This window comes from Phocoena phocoena, chromosome 19 (assembly GCF_963924675.1).
Source record: "Phocoena phocoena chromosome 19, mPhoPho1.1, whole genome shotgun sequence".
Taxonomy (NCBI): Eukaryota; Metazoa; Chordata; class Mammalia; order Artiodactyla; family Phocoenidae; genus Phocoena; species Phocoena phocoena.
The window spans coordinates 32,926,917-32,946,317 of NC_089237.1; positions in this window are offsets into that span (position 1 = coordinate 32,926,917).

The window sequence follows — 19,401 nt, forward strand, 5'->3', positions numbered from 1 at the left end:
GGAGAAACAAAGTGAGACGAGCAGGAGACCACAGGCCAAGGGTGGTTAGCAGCAGGGTATACTTGGATGAATTTTTGGAAAGATCCTTTCACCACAGATGGCTTCCATATAACCCTCCCCTCTCCCTCAGCATAATGTGTCACCAAGTCAGCCATATTGAAAGTTCCAGGGGCACGTTTTTTCTTTGACCATTTACTCATTTCATTAAATTCCTTCCCCTTTCAGTGTCATGCACAGATATAAGTTCTCAGGGGTGGGGTCTGAAGGAACTTTATCACTCAGCTAGCAGCTTGGCTACTAGTAGGCAGGATCAGATATCGAGCAGCAACTATTCAGCTATAGATACTGGCTTCCTGTGTTTGGAAAAGGTAAGGAAATTGTTCATTCATTCTACAAATATTTGTGGAGGATACAAAAATGGAAAAGGGCCTTGATGGAAGTTCAGATAAAATGCTGGGGGAGTTTAGAGGAGGAAGCTGGCATACGAGCAGGGACTAAAATCCACCCCAGCTCCTATCTGTGTGTATGTTTTCAATTCCTTCTTATAGGACTGACATTTGCATTGATCACACAGTGTTATAATTATCCAGTTGCTTGTCTGCCTCCTCCAATTAAACTGAAAGCTTCTAAAGGACATGGACTGAACTTTATCGTTGATAATCTGTGGCAAGTAGTAGTACACATTTAATAAATATTCATCAAATTTTAATTTATTTTAAATTAATAATCAGACACAGAGTTTGGGAGTCATGATTCTGATTAGAAAACCCAGCTCTATAATTTTTAGTTCATTGTTTAAGACTCTCTATACAAAGATAGAGCTTGTTAAAAGTTTATGTTATCTTTCTAAGCAGAGTTTACATGATGGCTTTCTTGAACTTCCTATAGAATTGAAAACAGTGTCACACACATGGGAAACATTTTTTAAAAAGCATTTGCTCAGAATAACCAAATGATTCTACTTACAGCAAAATACAAATTAATGTGACTTCAGAAAAGATTTTCATCATACTCTTGTCATTTTTTTCATCATATTCTCTAATCCCTAACAAAGAAAACAGAGCACATGTGGACTGTGTCTACACAAGGTTTCCCATTAGCTTTATTTGACAAAGATGTAAATACTACATGGACCATCTATACATGAGAACCATATGTCCTATTTGCATTTGGATTTTTCCAGTAGAAATGAACCATGAAGCCCTAAGAAATGCATGAAGCCCTACCAAATGCAAAGGTGAGAGTATCCACTTGAAGGTTTATAAATAACAATGAAGAAGGGTTAGGCAGCTAAACGTAGGACTAGGAGAATCTGGAGGATGTGAAAGCCATAAGGAGTTGGATTCAAAAGAACCCAACTTCACTTAACATGCTTGAGATAATCTCATGTACCAGTTGTTGAAAATGCAACTTCTGCACTCATTATGCCATTCAATCTTCACAATAGCCATATAGGGAACTAATGAGCCCCATTCTGCAGGTAAGGAAGAGGTTAAGCTAACTTGCCCATGCACCCACAGCTAGGAAATCTGCATCAGGGCTCAAGCCCAGGTCTTGTAACTCCCTGACCAATGCCCTAAAGCAGACAAGGCAGGGAGGAGCAGGCAGGTTCCCTGGTGTCAATAACAAGACTCCAGAGTCAGCAAGACCAGCTCACCTGGCAAGAATTGCCAAGTAAGTGGAGCTTGTTAAAGGGCCTTCTAAAGAGAGTATCCAGGACTCATAGATATTAAGTCCTTGAGGTCTTTAGGTAAACCTTAAACCCTGAACACTAGCAGGGCAGGGTTGCCATGGTCCTGGTGAAGTCATGACAGGAGTTTACTCTCTGGAGTCCTGGTCATTTTGGTTCAATAAAAGTGACAAGTCCAGACACAGAGGATTTGATCCTTAAGTTAAAAAGACCCAGCCTCCAAGGCAACTCAAATGACCTGGTCTATCCTGCTATGCCTATAGATTTAGAATGAGTACATTTTCGCTAGCTCAAAAAGAATTGTGCCCTCTTGAGCAGAAAGAGTTAATCCTTTGGGAATGAGATGGGAAGCTGAGCTGGTTAGGCTGTGAAACAAAACAGCATTACGTCCACTGAAATGGAGAAAGGGCCTGTGAGTCTCTGTTGTTTAGCGCTGGGCCAGGAAATAATTTATTGTACAACATTCAATAAGCATTTTCTTCGAAGGAAGTGTGCTGTAAATGTGTCAAATGACAGTGATGGGTCTCTGGGGAGAGAGGCATTGTGATTAGAATGTGTTACTTGAAAAATTGAGGAATCGAAGGCAAACATCTCAATCACATAGACCTAGAGCTGTTCTGACTCTACTTGGATAAGGATATATCAAGAATAATACTTCCTTGGATTTGTGTGGTTCTTTATATGTCTTCCAGGTACATTCATACTCACCATTGTTCTTGATCACTCTTGTTACTTGAGAAAGGTGAAGTATTATTCTCCCTTCCCCCTTCCTTTTAGATAAATAGAACATGGACCTTTTAGGTAAAAGAACAGAAAGGAGAATGACTTACTAACAGAACTAACATGAGGGGTTGGCTGCTGCCCATCACTGTCATCACCATTAACACCATCATCATTATCATCATCATCATCACCATCACCAACATCTCTCTACTGACCACTCCACACTCAGTGCCAAGCATTCTGCTAAGCACTGATCAATATGATCTCATTTGATCGTCATCTCAGTTCGTGATGTAGGTACTACTATGATCTCCATTTGAGTAAGAGAAAAACCAGAGGTTTACAAAGGTGAAGTATCTTTCAAGGTTCCCTCAGCAGGAAATGACAGAGCTGGGATTGAAGCCCCACAGTCTGCTTTCAGATCCATACGCCCAGTCACTGTGTTCCACTACCCCTCTATTCCTCCACTTTGTATGAGGTAGGGGCTATGACGCTCCTTGCTTTACTCAAGAAAACTGAAGCACAGAAAGATGAATAATTTGCCCAAGGTTGCAGAATGAATAAACGGTGGAGGCCAGCAACAAGCAGCTCTGTTCTAGAGGTACAGCTAATACACCAAGAAGGAGTATAAGCAGGGTGATAAAATGCACGTGTTGTACGCAGGCTGGAGGTGCCTTCTAGGAAACAGCTGAGGAAAGACAGGACAATGACACTCAGGCAACTGGGAACAAGTGAATACCTTTATAAAGGCCATCACAAACCTTTCTGCAGCCTGAGAGGATGGAGCGACAACCAATGTACAGTAGCTGAAAGAAACAATTGTCAGAGGCATGCCATGCGTGACTTGGGGGCATTTGAAGGGAAAAGATGAGTGACTCCAGCTGTAGGATGTCAGGAACATGCATTCAAAGGCACTGTGCTGGAACCCCCAGAGCAAGCACTGATACACTTGCCACTGTCCTGTCCAGGAATCCAGCCCCCATTCCCCAAAATGACACGTGTAATGCTTTCTTTTAAACTTGAGTGTCGGGCTTCCCTGGTGGTGCAGTGGTTGAGAGTCCGCCTGCCGAGGCAGGGGACACGGGTTCTTGCCCTGATCTGGGAGGATCCCATGTGCTGCGGAGCGGCTGGGCCCGTGAGCCATGGCCTCTGGGCCTGCGCGTCCGGAGCCTGTGCTCCGAAAAAAGACTTGAGTGTCACAAGAAAGTAGCCCACCGTCTTTCCTAGGACATATCCCATCCCTTCCAGCTACATCACTCACGCAGCAGAGATCCAGAATTCTGCATGGAAGACCCCCAGTCCAGGTCACAAGGTGACTGTCACAGAGTACGGAAATATATTACTTGTTAGGAATATGCTTAGTTCACACTGATGGACAGCCTCAATCTTCACTGTCTTCCTCCAAGGCTATATTTCTCCTGGGGGAGCATGACATCCTTATCGTGACAAAATATCCCAAGTGGGAGGTGAAGACAGACTACAGTCCTCTAGCTGCCATCTATTTGAAACTGACCACCTGTTTATTTGAACAAGAAGTCCAGTTCTTTTTTTTTCTCAACATCTTTATTGGAGTATAATTGCTTTACAATGTTGTGTTAATTTCTGCTGTATAACAAAGTGAATCAACTATATGTATACATATATCCCCATAACCTCTCCCTCTTGCGCCTCCCTCCCACCCTCACCTCAGTGTTTTGAGTCCAGTTCTTTTTCCCTTAACCAATGATGCAAATGTTTTCCAAAATTTAAACACCATTGTATTATTTAATAGACCAAAATAAGCTTATTTCTCTCCTAATTTATGCCTGATGATCATTTACGGATAGGTAGGAAATATATACTTTTATTCATAATCTAATTCTGAAATCAGAAGGAAATCAAAAAATTAAATGGTAGAAAAATAACAATAATACCACCATATTTTAGCTGATATGTTTCTAGGCTAACTGAGCTGAATGTGGAACAGACACAGACGTCAATGGAAGAGATCGGCTATCCCATCTGAGCTACTTATTAGCTGTGTGACCCTGGGCAAGTCACTTTTCTGAATCTGTTTCCTCATCTATAAAATTGAAGGCAGTAAATACTGAGTTTATAGTACTGCTCTAATTACTACTTTTACAATGAGAACCGTATGCTTGGTATCTTATCTGAACTTCTCCCATGCTATAATCATTTTGCTTTTATAGTCATTAGCATTTTTATAGTATCATCTCCTATTTAGGCCCAATTAACTTAATTGCTTACTCCTTTACAGAGGGATTCACACACATTCAATCAATTGAATCTCACAGCAACCCTGAAAGATAGAACAGGTAGGTATTATCCAATTTTGAAACAAGTAAGTGAGGTTAAAGGAGATTTCAATGATTCCCCCTGAGCTCACAGGGCTAGAATGTGGTGGAAGGGAATACGAACCTGGCACTTCTGATCTATAGAGGTTGTGTTCCCAGGGCAAATACTGCCTAAATACAAGGGCATAGACGTGCAGCAACACAGGGCTGTTACATCATCCTTGAATCCACTTCCCTTTCCACCCCTACTCCCAGGGCCTAGAACTATCCTTCATGTATGGTAGGCTCTCCACACATACTTGCTGAATTCATTCATTCACTTATTCACTCAGTCACTCAATATCTGCACACTGTGCACTCTGCTGGGTGCTATAATGAAAAATACAGACTTGATTATGCCTACAAGGAACTTATAATACAGTAGAGGAGGGAGGGAGGGAGGAGAAGCAAGCCATTTATGGATAGATACTCTTTATTTTTCAATCTGGATAAAATACAAAGGGTTTAGGTCCAAGCCAGGTCATTCTCCATGGTAGTGTCCAGAACGTTCTTGGTCCCAGCCTGAGAGTAATATTTTAAACCATACTGTAAAGATTTCCTAAAGGTGGCTTGTTGCAGGGTTCTAGATTGCTGAGGGGGATGTGAAGGTGTGTCCCACCCACTGCCCAAGGTCACATGAGGGATTTCGGTGAAGTCATGGGAAATGTGCTATCTTCATTTTCTGTTACTTTTCTTCATCTAGATGAGAGAAGTGTTTATTTAAGAATGTTCTCCCTGCCCTTGGCTTAGAATCAAGCCATACATTTTACAATTCTCATAGAAGACTTGATAGTTTCTGTGACTTTTCTCTTCGGTATAAACTCATGGACGCTTTCTCTGAAAATTAGCCCTGAGTTATGCATCAATGTTTCCCATTACATTGCAGTTACATAAAATCCAGCAACAACTCTGAAAAATTATCTTTTGGACATGGAGATCCTGTGCAATAGCAAGGGAAGGGAAGAGAAATCACAGTTTTGAACTCTTCCTTACAGCAGAACCTCTGCTCACCTCTCTTTTCTTCACTGTTTTATGCTCAGTCCAGGCAATAGCAGCCCTCAGCAAACAAATGTTGAACAAATGTATGGATAAATGATGATAAGGCATTTACCATGACTTTGCTTATTTTACTTAAATTCCCAGATTACCAATTAGGAATTTAATTTCTTATATTTCATGAAAGTATTTATAAAATTGAGCTCTCCTTTATGCAGAATGTGTTTTAAAAATTGCTGAATTCCGGGCTTCCCTGGTGGCGCAGTGGTTGGGAGTCCGCCTGCCGATGCAGGGGACACGGGTTCGTGCCCCGGTCTGGGAGGATCCCGCGTGCCGCGGAGCGGCTGGGCCCGTGAGCCATGGCCGCTGAGCCTGCGCGTCCGGAGCCTGTCCTCCGCAACGGGAGAGGCCACGACAGTGAGAGGCCCGCGTAACGCATAATAAAAAAAAAAAAAAAAAAAAAAAAAAAAAAAAAAAAAAATTGCTGAATTCCAATCTTTTTAAAAATTTCCTGTTTTTCTGATAATAGGCATTGATAAGAATTTATTTCTTCCAGATATACTCACTGTAGCATACTTATAAACATTATGTGTCTAATCAGTAGATAGAAAAATAGTAAAGAGGCTTCCAAGAATTTAGTGCTTGTGTAGCTATATTATAGATAAATAATTCATGCTGTTTATACTTTCTACTGATGGTATATAAACCTAGAGCAGTGAACATGGACATGAAAAATTGCTGGGTCAGTCTTGGAAGCTTTGCAAGGTCATATCTCCATTTTCTACTATATCCTCTCAGAAAAAACAATTCTACTGATCACTACTGGATATTAGTTACTCTTGTTAATGTAAATTGCATGATCAAATCCTTAAACACTTTTCATGAATAAAGGATATAATGGCAACCAACACCAAAAGATTTATGGGCTAAAATTCATTTTGTTTCTTTACTAGGTTTCTAAGAAAAATCTGCAAGAAGGAAATGTTTTAAAAGATCATTGAGTTCTAAGATCCTTCTGTCTTGACTCATTCTCTGAATCAGTGTTTCTTTTTTCTTTTTTTTTTGTAGTTCCTACCTGCTTTTTTTTTTCCTTATAAACTTTATTTATTGTCCTACTCTTTAGAGGTTGCTCTCAGTTTTACTATTACTGCTGATACAAGATCTTTTCTTTTTCACACACACACATGGTATTTTATTTTTACAAGAGATAGACTGACACCAAGCATTGTAAATGGATGACCACAACAAAAGCAACAATGATTGCAATTACCAAACACGAAACACACTCATACTATGTCATAATATTGACATTCAGTCCAGGAATCCTCCACTGTAACAGCTCCTTTACTTTGCAGTGAAAATTGATTTGTATATTTTTTGCCTCTGAGTCCTTGTGGGATTTTTTTCTTTTATTCAAACAGAAAGTCACAAAAATTATAATCATCTGCATCAGTTCACTCAGTCCCATGTAATTAATTTTTTTTATCTTGATTTTTGTTAGCACTTTTATGAATTCATCAGTTTTCCATTAGAGTTCTGAAAACGCTTATTCATTCAGTTCAGCAGTATAGTCAGTTACCAGAAACCTGTACTTGTCAGAGTCTTTTCCATGAATTCCTTGAAGATGAAACAGTTTTATAGGAACATATTTGCAAAAGCATCAGAGTACACCCAGAACTGTCTGTAAATGACAAAAGACTTAAAAATGACCACGGTTAAAGATTTGATGAAATTTCATAATGATGCAATTGATGAGGAAATTTAGTAATTTCTGAGATATACATTTTAAAGTATTAACTAGAATTAGGACTTATAACATTATACCAGAACATATAAGATTTTTAGAAATTTCATGTAATGTCTGAAACATTTATATTAACATATTTCCATACAAATAACCCAGAGAAAGTTTAGTATTAGTTGTTTTGTTTTGTTTGTTTGTTTATACTGCAGGTTCTTATTAGTCATCAATTTTATACACATCAGTGTATACATGTCAATCCCAATCGCCCAATTCAGCACATGATCATCATCACCCCATCGTGGTTTTCCCCCCTTGGTGTCCATACGTTTGTTCTCTACACCTGTGTCTCAACTTCTGCCCTGCAAACCGGTTCATCTGTACCATTTTTCTAGGTTCCACATACATGCATTAATATACGATATTTGTTTTTCTCTTTCTGAATTACTTCACTCTGTATGAGTCTCTACATCCATCCACATCTCAACAAATGACTCAATATTGTTCCTTTTTATGGCTGAGTAATATTTCATTGTATACATGTACCACATTTTCTTTATCCATCCATCTGTCGATGGGCATTTAGGTTGCTTCCATGACCTGGCTATTGTAAATAGTGCTGCAATGAACATTGGGGTGCATGAATTATGGTTTCCTTGGTCTTTTAAAGACATTGGTCTTTTTGAATTACGGTTTCCTCTGGGTATATGCCCAGTAGTGGGATTGCTGAGTCATATGGTAATTCTATTTTTAGTTTTTTAAGGAACCTCCATACTGTTCTCCATAGTGGCTGTATCAGTTTTCATTCCCACAAACAGTGCAAGAGGGTTCCCTTTTCACCACACCCTCTCCAGCATTTCTTGTTTGTAGATTTTCTGATGATGCCCATTCTAACTGGTGTGAGGTGATACCTCATTGTAATTTTGATTTACGTTTCTCTAATAATTAGTGATGTTGAGCAGCTTTCCATGTGTTTCTTGGCCATCTGTATATCTTCTTAGGAGAAATGTCTATTTAGGTCTTCCTTTCATTTTTGGATTGCGTTGTTTATTTCTTTAATATTTAGCTACATGAGCTGTTTATATATTTTGGAAATTAATCCTTTGTCCATTGATTCATTTGCAAATATTTTCTCCCATTCAGAGGGTTATCTTTTCATCTTGTTTATGGTTTCCTTTGCTGTGCAAAAGCTTTGACATTTCATTAGGTCCCACTTGTTTATTTTTATTTCCATTACTCTAGGTGGTGGATCAGAAAAGATCTAACTGTCATTTATGTCAAAGAGTGTTTTTCCTAAGTTTTCCTCTAGGAGTTTTATATTGTCCAGTCTTACATTTAGGTCTCGAATCCATTTTGAGTTTATTTTTGTGTACGGTGTTAGGGAGTGTTCTAATTTCACTCTTTTACATGTAGCTGTCCAGTTTTTCAAGCACCATTTATTGAAGAGACTGTCTTTTCTCCACTGTATATCTTTGTCATAGATTAGTTGACCATAAGTGCATGGGTTTATCTCTGGGGTTTCTATCTTGTTCCATTGATCCATGTTTCTGTTTTTGTGCCAGTATCATATTGTCTTGATTACTGTAGCTTTGTAGTATAGTCTGAAGTCAGGAAGTCTGACTCCTCCATCTCCATTTTTTTCCCTCAAAACTGCTTTGGCTATTCGGGGTCTTTTGTGTCTCCATACAAATTTTAACATGATTTGTTCTAGTTCCATAAAAAAATTGGTAAGTTGATAGGGATTACATTGAATCTGTAGAATGCTTTGGGTAGTATAGTCATTTTCACAATATTGATTCTTCCATTCCAAGAACATGGAATATCTCTCCATGTGTTTGTATCATCTTTAATTTCTTTCATCAGTGTCTTACAGTTTTCTGCATACAGGTCTTTTATCTCATTAGGTAGGTTTATTACTAGATATTTTGTTCTTCTTGCTGCAATGGTAAATGAGAGTGTTTCCATAATTTCTGTTTCAGATTTTTCATCGTTCGTGTATAGGAATGCAAGAAATTTCTGGGCATTAATGTTGTATCCAGCAACTTTACAAAATTCATTGTTTAGCTCTAGTAGTTTTCTGGTGGCATCTTTAGGATTCTCTATGTATAGTATCATGTAATCTGCAAACAGTGACAGTTTTACTTCTTCTTTTCAAATTTCTATTCCTCTTATTTCTTTTTCTTCTATGATTGCCATGGCTAGGACTTCCAAAACTATGTTGACTAATAGTGGTGAGACAGGATATCCTTGTCTCTTTCCTGATCTTAGAGGAAATGCTTTCAGTTTTTCACCATTGAGAATGATGTTTGCTGTGGGTTTGTCATATATGGCCTTTATTAGGTTGAGGTAGGTTCACTCTATGCCCCCTTTCTGGAGAGTTTTTATCATAAATGCGTGTTGAATTTTGTGGAAAGCTTTTTCTGCATCTATTGAGATGATCATATGGTTTTTATTCTTCAATTTGTTAATATGGTATATCACATTGATTGATTTGCATATATTGAAGAATCCTTGCATCCTTGGGATAAATCCCACTTGATCATGGAGTATGACACTTTTAATGTGTTGTTGGATTCTGTTTGCTAGTATTTTATTGAGGATTTTTGCATCTATATTCATCAGTGATATTGGTCTGTAATTTTCTTTTTTTGTAGTACCTTTTTCTGGGTTTGGTGTAAGGGTGATGGAGGCCTCTTAGAATGAGTTTGGGAGTGTTCCTTCCTCTGCAAGTTGTTGGAAGAGTTTGAGAAAGGTGGGTGTTAGCTCTTCTCTAAATGTTTGATAGAATTCACCTGTGAAGCCATCTGGTCCTGGACTTTTGTTTGTTGGAAGATTTTTAATCACAGTTTCAATTTCATTACTTGTGACTGGTCTGTTCATATGTTCTGTTTCTTCCTGGTTCAGTCTCATAAGTTTATACCTTTCTAAGAATTGCCCATTTCTTCCAGATTGTCCATTTTATTGGCATAGAGTTGCTTGTAGTAGTCTCTTTGGATGCTTTGTATTTTTTCAGTGTCTGTTGTAACTTCTCCTTTTTCATTTCTAATTTTATTGATTTGAGTCCTCTCCTTCTTTTTCTTGATGAGTCTGGCTAATGGTTTATCAATTTTGTTTATCTTCTCAGAGAACCGGCTTTTAGTTTTATTGATCTTTGCTATTGTTTCTTTGTTTCTATTTCATTTATTTCTGCTATGATCTTTATGATTTCTTTCCTTCTGCTGACTTTGGGTTTTGCTGTTCTTCTTTCTCTAGTTCCTTTAGGTGTAAGGTTAGATTGTTTATTTGAGATTATCCTTGTTCCCTGAGATAGGCTTGTATTGCTATAAACGTCCCTCTTAGAACTGATTTTGCTGCATCCCATAGTTTTTGGATTGTCATGTTTTCATTGTCATTTGTCTCTAGCTATTTTTTGATTTCTTCCATGATCTCTTGGTTATTTAATAACGTATTTTTAGCCTCCATGTGTTTGTGTTTTTTACATCTTTTTCCCTGAAATTCATTTCTAATCTCATAGTGTTGTGGTCAGAGAAGATGCTTGATATGATTTCAGTTTTCTTATATTTACTGATGCTTGATTTGTATCCCAAGATGTGATCTATCCTGGAGAATGTTCCATGCACACTTGAGAAGAAAGTGTAATCTGCTTTCTTTGGATGGAATATCCTATAAATATCAATTAAATCTATCTGGTCTATTGTGTCATTTAAAGCCTCTGTTTCCTTATTTATTTTCATTTTGGATGATCCGTCCGTTGGTATAATTGAGATGTTAAAGTCCCTCACTATTACCGTGTTACTGTCGATTTCCTCTTTTATAGCTGTTAGCAGTTGCCTTATGTATTGAGGTGCTACTTTATTGGGTGCATATATATTTATAATTGTTATATCTTCTTCTTGGATTGATCCCTTGATCATTACGTAGTGTCCTTCCTTGTCTCTTGTAACATTCTTTATTTTAAAGTCTATTTTGTCTGATATGAGAATTGCTACTCCAGCTCTCTTTTGATTTCCATTTGCATGGAATATCTTTTTCCAACCCCCCACTTTCAGTCTGTATGTGTCCCTAGGTCTGAAGTGGGTCTCTTGTAGACAGCATATATATGGGTCTTGTTTTTGTATCCATTCAGCAAGCCTGTGTCTTTTGGTTGGAGCATTTAATCCATTCATGTTTAAGGTAATTATCTATATGTATGTTCCTATGACTGTTTTCTTAATTGTTTTGGGTTTGTTTTTGTAGGTCCTTTTCTTCTCTTGTGTTTCCCACTTAGAGAAGTTCCTTTAGCATTTGTTGTAGAGCTGGTTTGGTGGTGTTGAATTCTCTTAGCTTTTGCTTGTGTGTAAAGGTTTTGATTTCTCCATCGAATCTAAATGAGATCCTTCCTGGGTAGTGTAATCTTGGTTGTAGGTTCTTCCCTTTCATCACTTTAAATATATCATGCCAGTCCTTTCTGGCTTGCAGAGTTTCTGCTGAGAAATCAGCTGTTAACCTTATGGGAGTTCCCTTGTATGTTATTTGTCATTCTTCCCTTGTTGCTTTCAGCAATTTTTCTTTGTCTTTAATTTTTGTCAGTTTGATTACTGTGTGTCTCAGTGTGTTTCTCCTTGGGTTTATCCTGCCTGGGACTCTCTGTGCTTCCTGGACTTGGGTGGCTATTTCCTTTCCCACTTTAGGGGAGTTTTTGACTGTAATCTCTGCATATATTTTCTCGCATCCTTTCTCTCTATCTTCTTCTGGAACCCCTATATGCAAATGTTGTTGCATTTAATGTTGTCCCAGAGGTCTCTTAGGCTGTTTTCATTTCTTTTCATTCTTTTTTCTTTAGTCTGTTCCATAGCAGTGAAATCCACCATTCTGTCTTCCAGGTCACTTATCCGTTCTTCTGCCTCAGTTATTCTACTATTGATTCCTTCTAGTGTATTTTTCATTTCAGTTATTGTATTGTTCATCTCTGTTTGTTTGTTCTTTAATTCTTCTAGGTCTTTGTTAATCATTTCTTGCATCTTCTCAATCTTTGCCTCCATTCTTTTTCCGAAGTCCTGGATCATCTTCACTATCATTATTCTGAATTCTTTTTCTGGAAGGTTGCCTATCTCCACTTCATTTAGTAGTTTTTCTGGGGTTTTATCTTGTTCCTTCATCTGTTATATAGCCCTCTGCCTTTTCATCTTGTCTATCTTTCTGTGAATGTGTTTTTTGTTCCTCAGGCTGCAGGATTGTAGTTCTTCTTGCTTCTGCTCTCTGCCCTCTGGTGGATGAGGCTATCTAAGAGGCTTGATAGGAGGGACTGGTGGTGGGTAGAGCTGGGTGTGGCTGTGGTGGGCAGAACTCAGTAAAAAGAATCAGTGTTTCTTAATATTTGGAGGAATCAGACACTCCTCTCCACAACCCTCTCTTCAAAAGAATGCCCATCAGGTGGGTTGTTTCTATCTGCTGGCTTTTATGAACAATGCTGCTATAAATATTCTTGTACAAGTTTTTTTGTGGATATATGCTCTCATTTCTCTTGGGTATATTCCTAAGGAGTAGAATTGCTGGGTTATAGGTGACTCTATCTGTACTAATCATTTGAGGAAATGCTAGACTATTTCCCAAATTGGCTGCATTATTTTACATTCCCAGCAGTATATGAGGTTCTGACTTCTCCATGAGGCATCCAATCTTTGTCATGGGTACCTTGCTTAGTGATGTCATGAGGCATAGTCCTCATTCCTTTTTTGTGCTGAACTGTGACAATCTTAACATTGAGTTCCCTCCCTTTCTCAGTCTTGTAGAACCTTAATATTGTTTTTTTGTTGTTGTTGTTGTTGTTTTGCAGTACGCGGGCCTCTCACTGTTGTGGCCTCTCCCATGGTGGAGCACAGGCTCCAGACGCGCAGGCTCAATGGCCATGGGTCACAGGCCCAGCTGCTCTGTGGCATGTGGGATCTTCCCGGACCAGAGCACGAACCCGTGTCCCCTGCATCTGCAGGCGGACTCTCAACCACTGTGCCACTAGGGAAGCCCTTTAATATTGTTTTAATGGCACTTTTTTTGTGCTTGGTTTCATGTTATGTTTTGTGATGGATTAAAGCATAAAAAGTTCACACACACACACACGCACACACACACAGGTTCTTAGATGTCAGTCATCACTGCTGCCTGGGGCTTTGTTGGGCATCCTCAAATTGTGTCCCTGCCCATCTCCAATCAGCAAATACTGATCGAGAACCCACAAGTGTAAGTGATTTATATTAATGTAAAACTTATGGTTTCCAAAGCATTTATTTAGACATCCTCTCATTTGATCCTCTCTGGTCATTTTTTATGAAAGGTTTTCACATTGGAGATGCAAATTTTAAGTAAACAAGTGGAGACAACTTTTGATACTTTCTTTTAGTGTTTTGTACCCTCTGCTCCATCCACCTTCCTCTCCTCTCCTAAATCTTTCCCTTTTAAAAATCTTTATTCTTTAGAGGAGCCCTCATTTCCCATGGACATTCTGACCTCCAAATTGTGGTTCCTCCTTAGCAGCATTGAGCTCCTAACCATCCCTGCAAGAAATATTGCAAGTCTTTTTTGCACTGATATCAAACCTCAAATTTGGCTGCTTTCTGCGCTCATGCTGGAGGGAATACATGGCCATGGGCTTATGTCACACTGGCTGTGTTCCTGTCAGTGAGGGTCCTAATAAAATACCCCAATGAAGAATGGAGCAACAGAACAACATAGCCAGGCTTAGTCTTTTCTCCAACAATAATTTCTACACCTCTGGGCAACTAGTTCTCTTCTGCTTCCTTTCTTGTCTTTCTCCCCAACGATTTTCTTTTTTTGTACCTACCCTCAAAGTTTTATTGATATTGTCTTTGTCTTTTGTTACTTTCTTGTGTGTTTGCATTTTTGATGCCACTTTTGTCCATTCAATAAGTTTTTATTTTTTAGACCTTGCGCACACAGGGGAGAACAAAATAGACAGTAACTTTATCCTGATGGGGTTCACCTTCTAAGTTCTCTGGCAAAATCTATGGGCAATAAATAGTATTACTGCCAGAAAGGTTGTATCTATATATGTTGTGACTGGAACAAACCTATACAAACAATACACAGGTACCTCTCATCTCTGTACTTTCTTTTAAACTACTTCTTTTCAGTCTGATATATCTAAAGACCACCCACCTGGAAAAGACCACAAGGCCAGCTTTCTCTCTTGCCCTTTGTAGCTTCAGTTCCTTTTCCTGACCATCGAGCAAAATAGTGCTAAGGATGTAATATCAATTTATAGTCATATTCTCTCTCACAATTATACCTTGGTTGGTTTGTGTATTCATTCTATTTTTGTTTCAAAAAGAAATTGGGATTTCGTATACACTTTAAAAAATATGTTTAAATTATTAACATCCAATAAAACACAGCAATCAGGCATTAACAAAGAAAGGAACCCAAACCTTGGAAATTTGCAGCTACTGATCACAAAATTTTTCTCTGGATTCACATTGGTATATAATATCACCAGAAAATATCTCAGTAGTCCATGAGATACTAAATCCTTTCCTTAGTTTTAAATTTTGTCTATGAAAAGCTTCTGTTTTAAGTGTACAGTTTCTTTGCCTTTAGTCTTACAAACAGACTCCACTCATTTCCAACATAAATTGGGTCAGCCTTTTTCCCCACTGCCTTTGGTGAAGTTGTTTCATGCCTTCACAATACAGTTAGAATCTATTGTCACTGTCTGCATTCCTGCATCCTGGGATTCCACCATCCTCCTAAATGATTTTTTTTTAATTTGCATACATTAATGTTCATTCTTTGTACTGAAAAGTTCTATAGGTTTTGATAAGTATATAGTGTCATATATTCACCATTATAATATCACACAAAATAGTTTTACTTCTCTATAAACAACCCTTGGGCTCCACCTATTTAATCTGTTCTTCCCCACCACTCACCCACCCCAAATCTCTGGCAACCACTGAACTGTTTCATAACGTCCAGGTGGTCATATAGATGCAATAACAGTAGGTAGCCTTTTCAGGCTGGCTTCCTTTGTTTAGCAATATGCATTTAAGATTCACCCATGTCTTTCTGTGACGAGAAATCTTCCACAAACAAAAGCCCAGGACCAGATGGCTTCACAGGTGAATTCTATCAAACATTTAGAGAAGAGCTAACACCTATCTTTCTCAAATTCTTCAAAAATACAGCAGAGGGAGGAACACTCCCAAACTCATTCTATGAGGCCACCATCACCCTGATACCAAAACCAGACAAAGATGTCACAAAGAAAGAAAGCTACAGGTGAATATCACTGATGAACATAGATGCAAAAATCCTCAACAAAATATTAGCAAACAGAATCCAACAGCACATTAAAAGGATCCTACACCATGATCAAGTGGGGTTTATCACAGGAAGGCAAGGATTCTTCAATATAGGCAAATCAATCAATGTGATAAACCATATTAACAAACTGAAGGAGAAAAACCATTTGATAATCTCAATAGATGCAAAAAAAGCTTTTGACAAAATTCATCACCCATTTATGATAAAATCTCTCCAGAAAGTAGGCATAGAGAGAACTTACCTCAACATAATAAAGTCCATATATGAAAAACTCACTGCCAACATCATTCTCAATGGTGAAAAACTGAAACAATTTCCTCTAAGATCAGGAACAAGACAAGGATGTCCACTCTCACCACTATTATTCAACATTCTAGTTTTGGAAGTTTTAGCTACAGCAATCAGAGAAGAAAAATAAATAAAAGGAATCCAAATAGGAAAAGGAGAAGTAAACCTGTCACTGTTTGCAGATGACATGATATTATACATAGAGAATCCTAAAGATGCTACCAGAAAACTACTAAAGCTAATCAATGAATTTGGTAAGGTAGAAGGATACAAAATGAATGCACAGAAATCTCTTGCATTCCTATATACTAATGATGAAAAATCTGAAAGAGATATTAAAGAAACACTCCCATTTACCATTGCAACAAAAAGAATATAATACCTAGGAATAAACCTACCTAACGAGACAAAAGACCTGTATGCAGAAAACTGTAAGACACTGATGAAAGAAATTAAAGATGATACAAACAGATGGAGGGATATACCATGTTCTTGGATTGGAAGAATCAACATTGTGAAAATGACTATACTACCCAAAGTAAATTACAGATTCAATGCAATCTCTGTCAAACCACCAATGGCATTTTTCACAGAACTAGAACAAAAAGTTTCACAATTTGTATGGAAATATGAAAGACCCCGAATAGCCAAAGCAATCTTGAGAAATAAAATCAGAGCTGGAGGAACCAGGTTCCCTGACTTCACACTATACTACAAAGCTACAGTAAGCAAGACAGTATGGTAGTGGCACAAAAACAGAACTACAGATCAATGGAACAGGATAGAAAGCCCAGAGATAAACCCACACACATATGGTCACCTTATTTTTGATAAAGGAGGCAAGAATATACAATGGAGAAAATACAGCTTCTTCACTAAGTCGTGCTGAGAAAACTGGACCACTACGTGTAAAAGAATGAAATTAGAATACTCCCTAACACCACACTCAAAATGGATTAAAGACATAAGTGTAAGTCCAGACACTATAAAACTCTTAGAGGAAAACATAGGCAGAACACTGTATGACATAAATCACAGCAACATCCTTTTTGATCCACCTCCTTGAGAAATGGAAATAAAAACAAAAATAAGCAAATGGGACCTAATGAAATTTAAAAACTTTTGCACAGCAAAGGAAAACATAAACAAGATGAAAAGACAACCCTCAGAATGGGAGAAATTATTTGCAAATGAAGCAACTGACAAAAGATTAATCTCCAAAATTTACAAGCGGTTCATGCAGGTAAAAAAAAAAAAAAAAAAAAAACCCAATCCAAAAATGGGCAGAAGACCTAAATAGGCATTTCTTCAAAGAAGATATACAGATTACCAACAAACACATGAAAGGATGCTAACACATATATATGAAATCTAAAACAAAACAATTGTTCTGACGAATCTAGGGGCAGGACAGGAAGAAAGACACTGATGTAGAGAATGGACTTGACATGGGGAGGGGGAAGGGTAATCTGGGATGAAGTGAGAGTGTGTCATGGACATATATACACTATCAAATGTAAAATGGAGAGGTAATGGGAAGAAGCCACATAGCACAGAGAGATCAGCTCAGTGCTTTGTGACCACCTAGAAGGGTGGGATAGGGAGGGTCAGAAGGAGACGCAAGAAGGAGGAGATATGGGGATATATGTATATGTATAGCTGATTCACTTTGCTACAAAGCAGAAACTAACACACCATTATAAAGCAATTATACTCCAATAAAAATGTTTTTAAAAGTTTTTAAATAATTAAAAATAAAAAAGAATGCCCACTCTCACCACTTTACTTCAACATAGTATTGGAAGTCCTGGCCACAGTAATGGGACCAAAAAAAAAAAAAAGAAAAGAAAAGGAAAGGAATACAAATTGGAAAGGAAGAAGTAAAACTGTCACCTTTTGTAGATGACATGATGACATAATATTATATAGAGAAAATCTTAATAACATCACCAAAAAATACTGTTAGCACTAATAAATTAATCCAATAATGTTTCAGGCTACAAAATTAATATACAGATCCAAAAAAGAGGAGATATGTGTATTTGTATAGCTGATTCACTTTGCTGTACAGTAGAAACTAATACAACATTGTAAAGCAACTATACTCCAATAAAAATTTAATTTATTTAATGTACAGAAATCTGTTACTTTTCTATATACTAAAAATGAACTATCAAAAATTACAATTAATTCAAAAAGAATAAAATACTTCGGAATAAATCTAACCAAGGAAGTAAAAAACTTGTACTCAGAAAACTATAAGGCATAAATGAAAGAAACTGAAGATGACAAAAACAAATGGTAAGATATGCCATGCTCATTGATTGGAAGAGTTAATATGGAATTTTTCCAGAAGTAGAACAAATAATCCTAAAATTTGTATGGAACCACACAAGAATCCAAATAACCAAAACAATCTGGAGAAAAAGAACAAAGCTGGAGGTATCACACTCCATTATTTCAAACCATATACAAAGTTATAGTAATCAAAACAATATGGTACTGGCACAACATAGACACAAAACAGACACATAGATCAATGGAACAGAGAGCCCAGAAATAAACCTCCACTTACATGGTCTGTTAATCTAGGACAAAGGAGGCAAGATTATACAATTGGGAAAAAGACTCAAATAAATGATGTTGTAAAAACTGAACAGCTCTATGCAAAAGAATGAAACTAGAACATTTTCTCACACCACATACAAAAACAAACTCAAAACTGAACAAAAACAAACTCAAAACTGATTGCAGACTTAAATGTAAGACTTGAAGCCATAAAACTCCTGGAAGAAAACATATGCAATATGCTCTTTGACATTGGTCTTGGCAATATTTTTTTGGATCTGTCCCCTCAAGCAAGGGAAACAAAAGCAAAAATGAACAAATGGAGCTATATAAAACTAAAAATCTTTTGCACACCAAAGGAAACTATCAGAAAACAAAGAGCCAGCATACTGAATGGGAGATGAGAGAAGATATTTGTAAATGACTTATCAGATAGGAGGTTAATATTCAAAATATACAAAGAACTCATACAACTCAATATCAGAACACCTCAAACAACTTGATTTAAAAATGGGCAGAGGACCTAGATCCTTTGCTGTAGGGGGAGCTGAGAAATGTAGTCTCTGCCTGGGAGCAGCTTCCTGGTTTTTCCAAAGAAGACATACAGATGGCCAACAGACAGACGAAAAGTTACTCAACATCACTAATCATCAGGAAAATATAAATCAAACCCACAATGAGATATCATATCACTCCTGTCAGAACGACTATTATCAAAAGCACAACAAATAACAAGTGTTGATGAA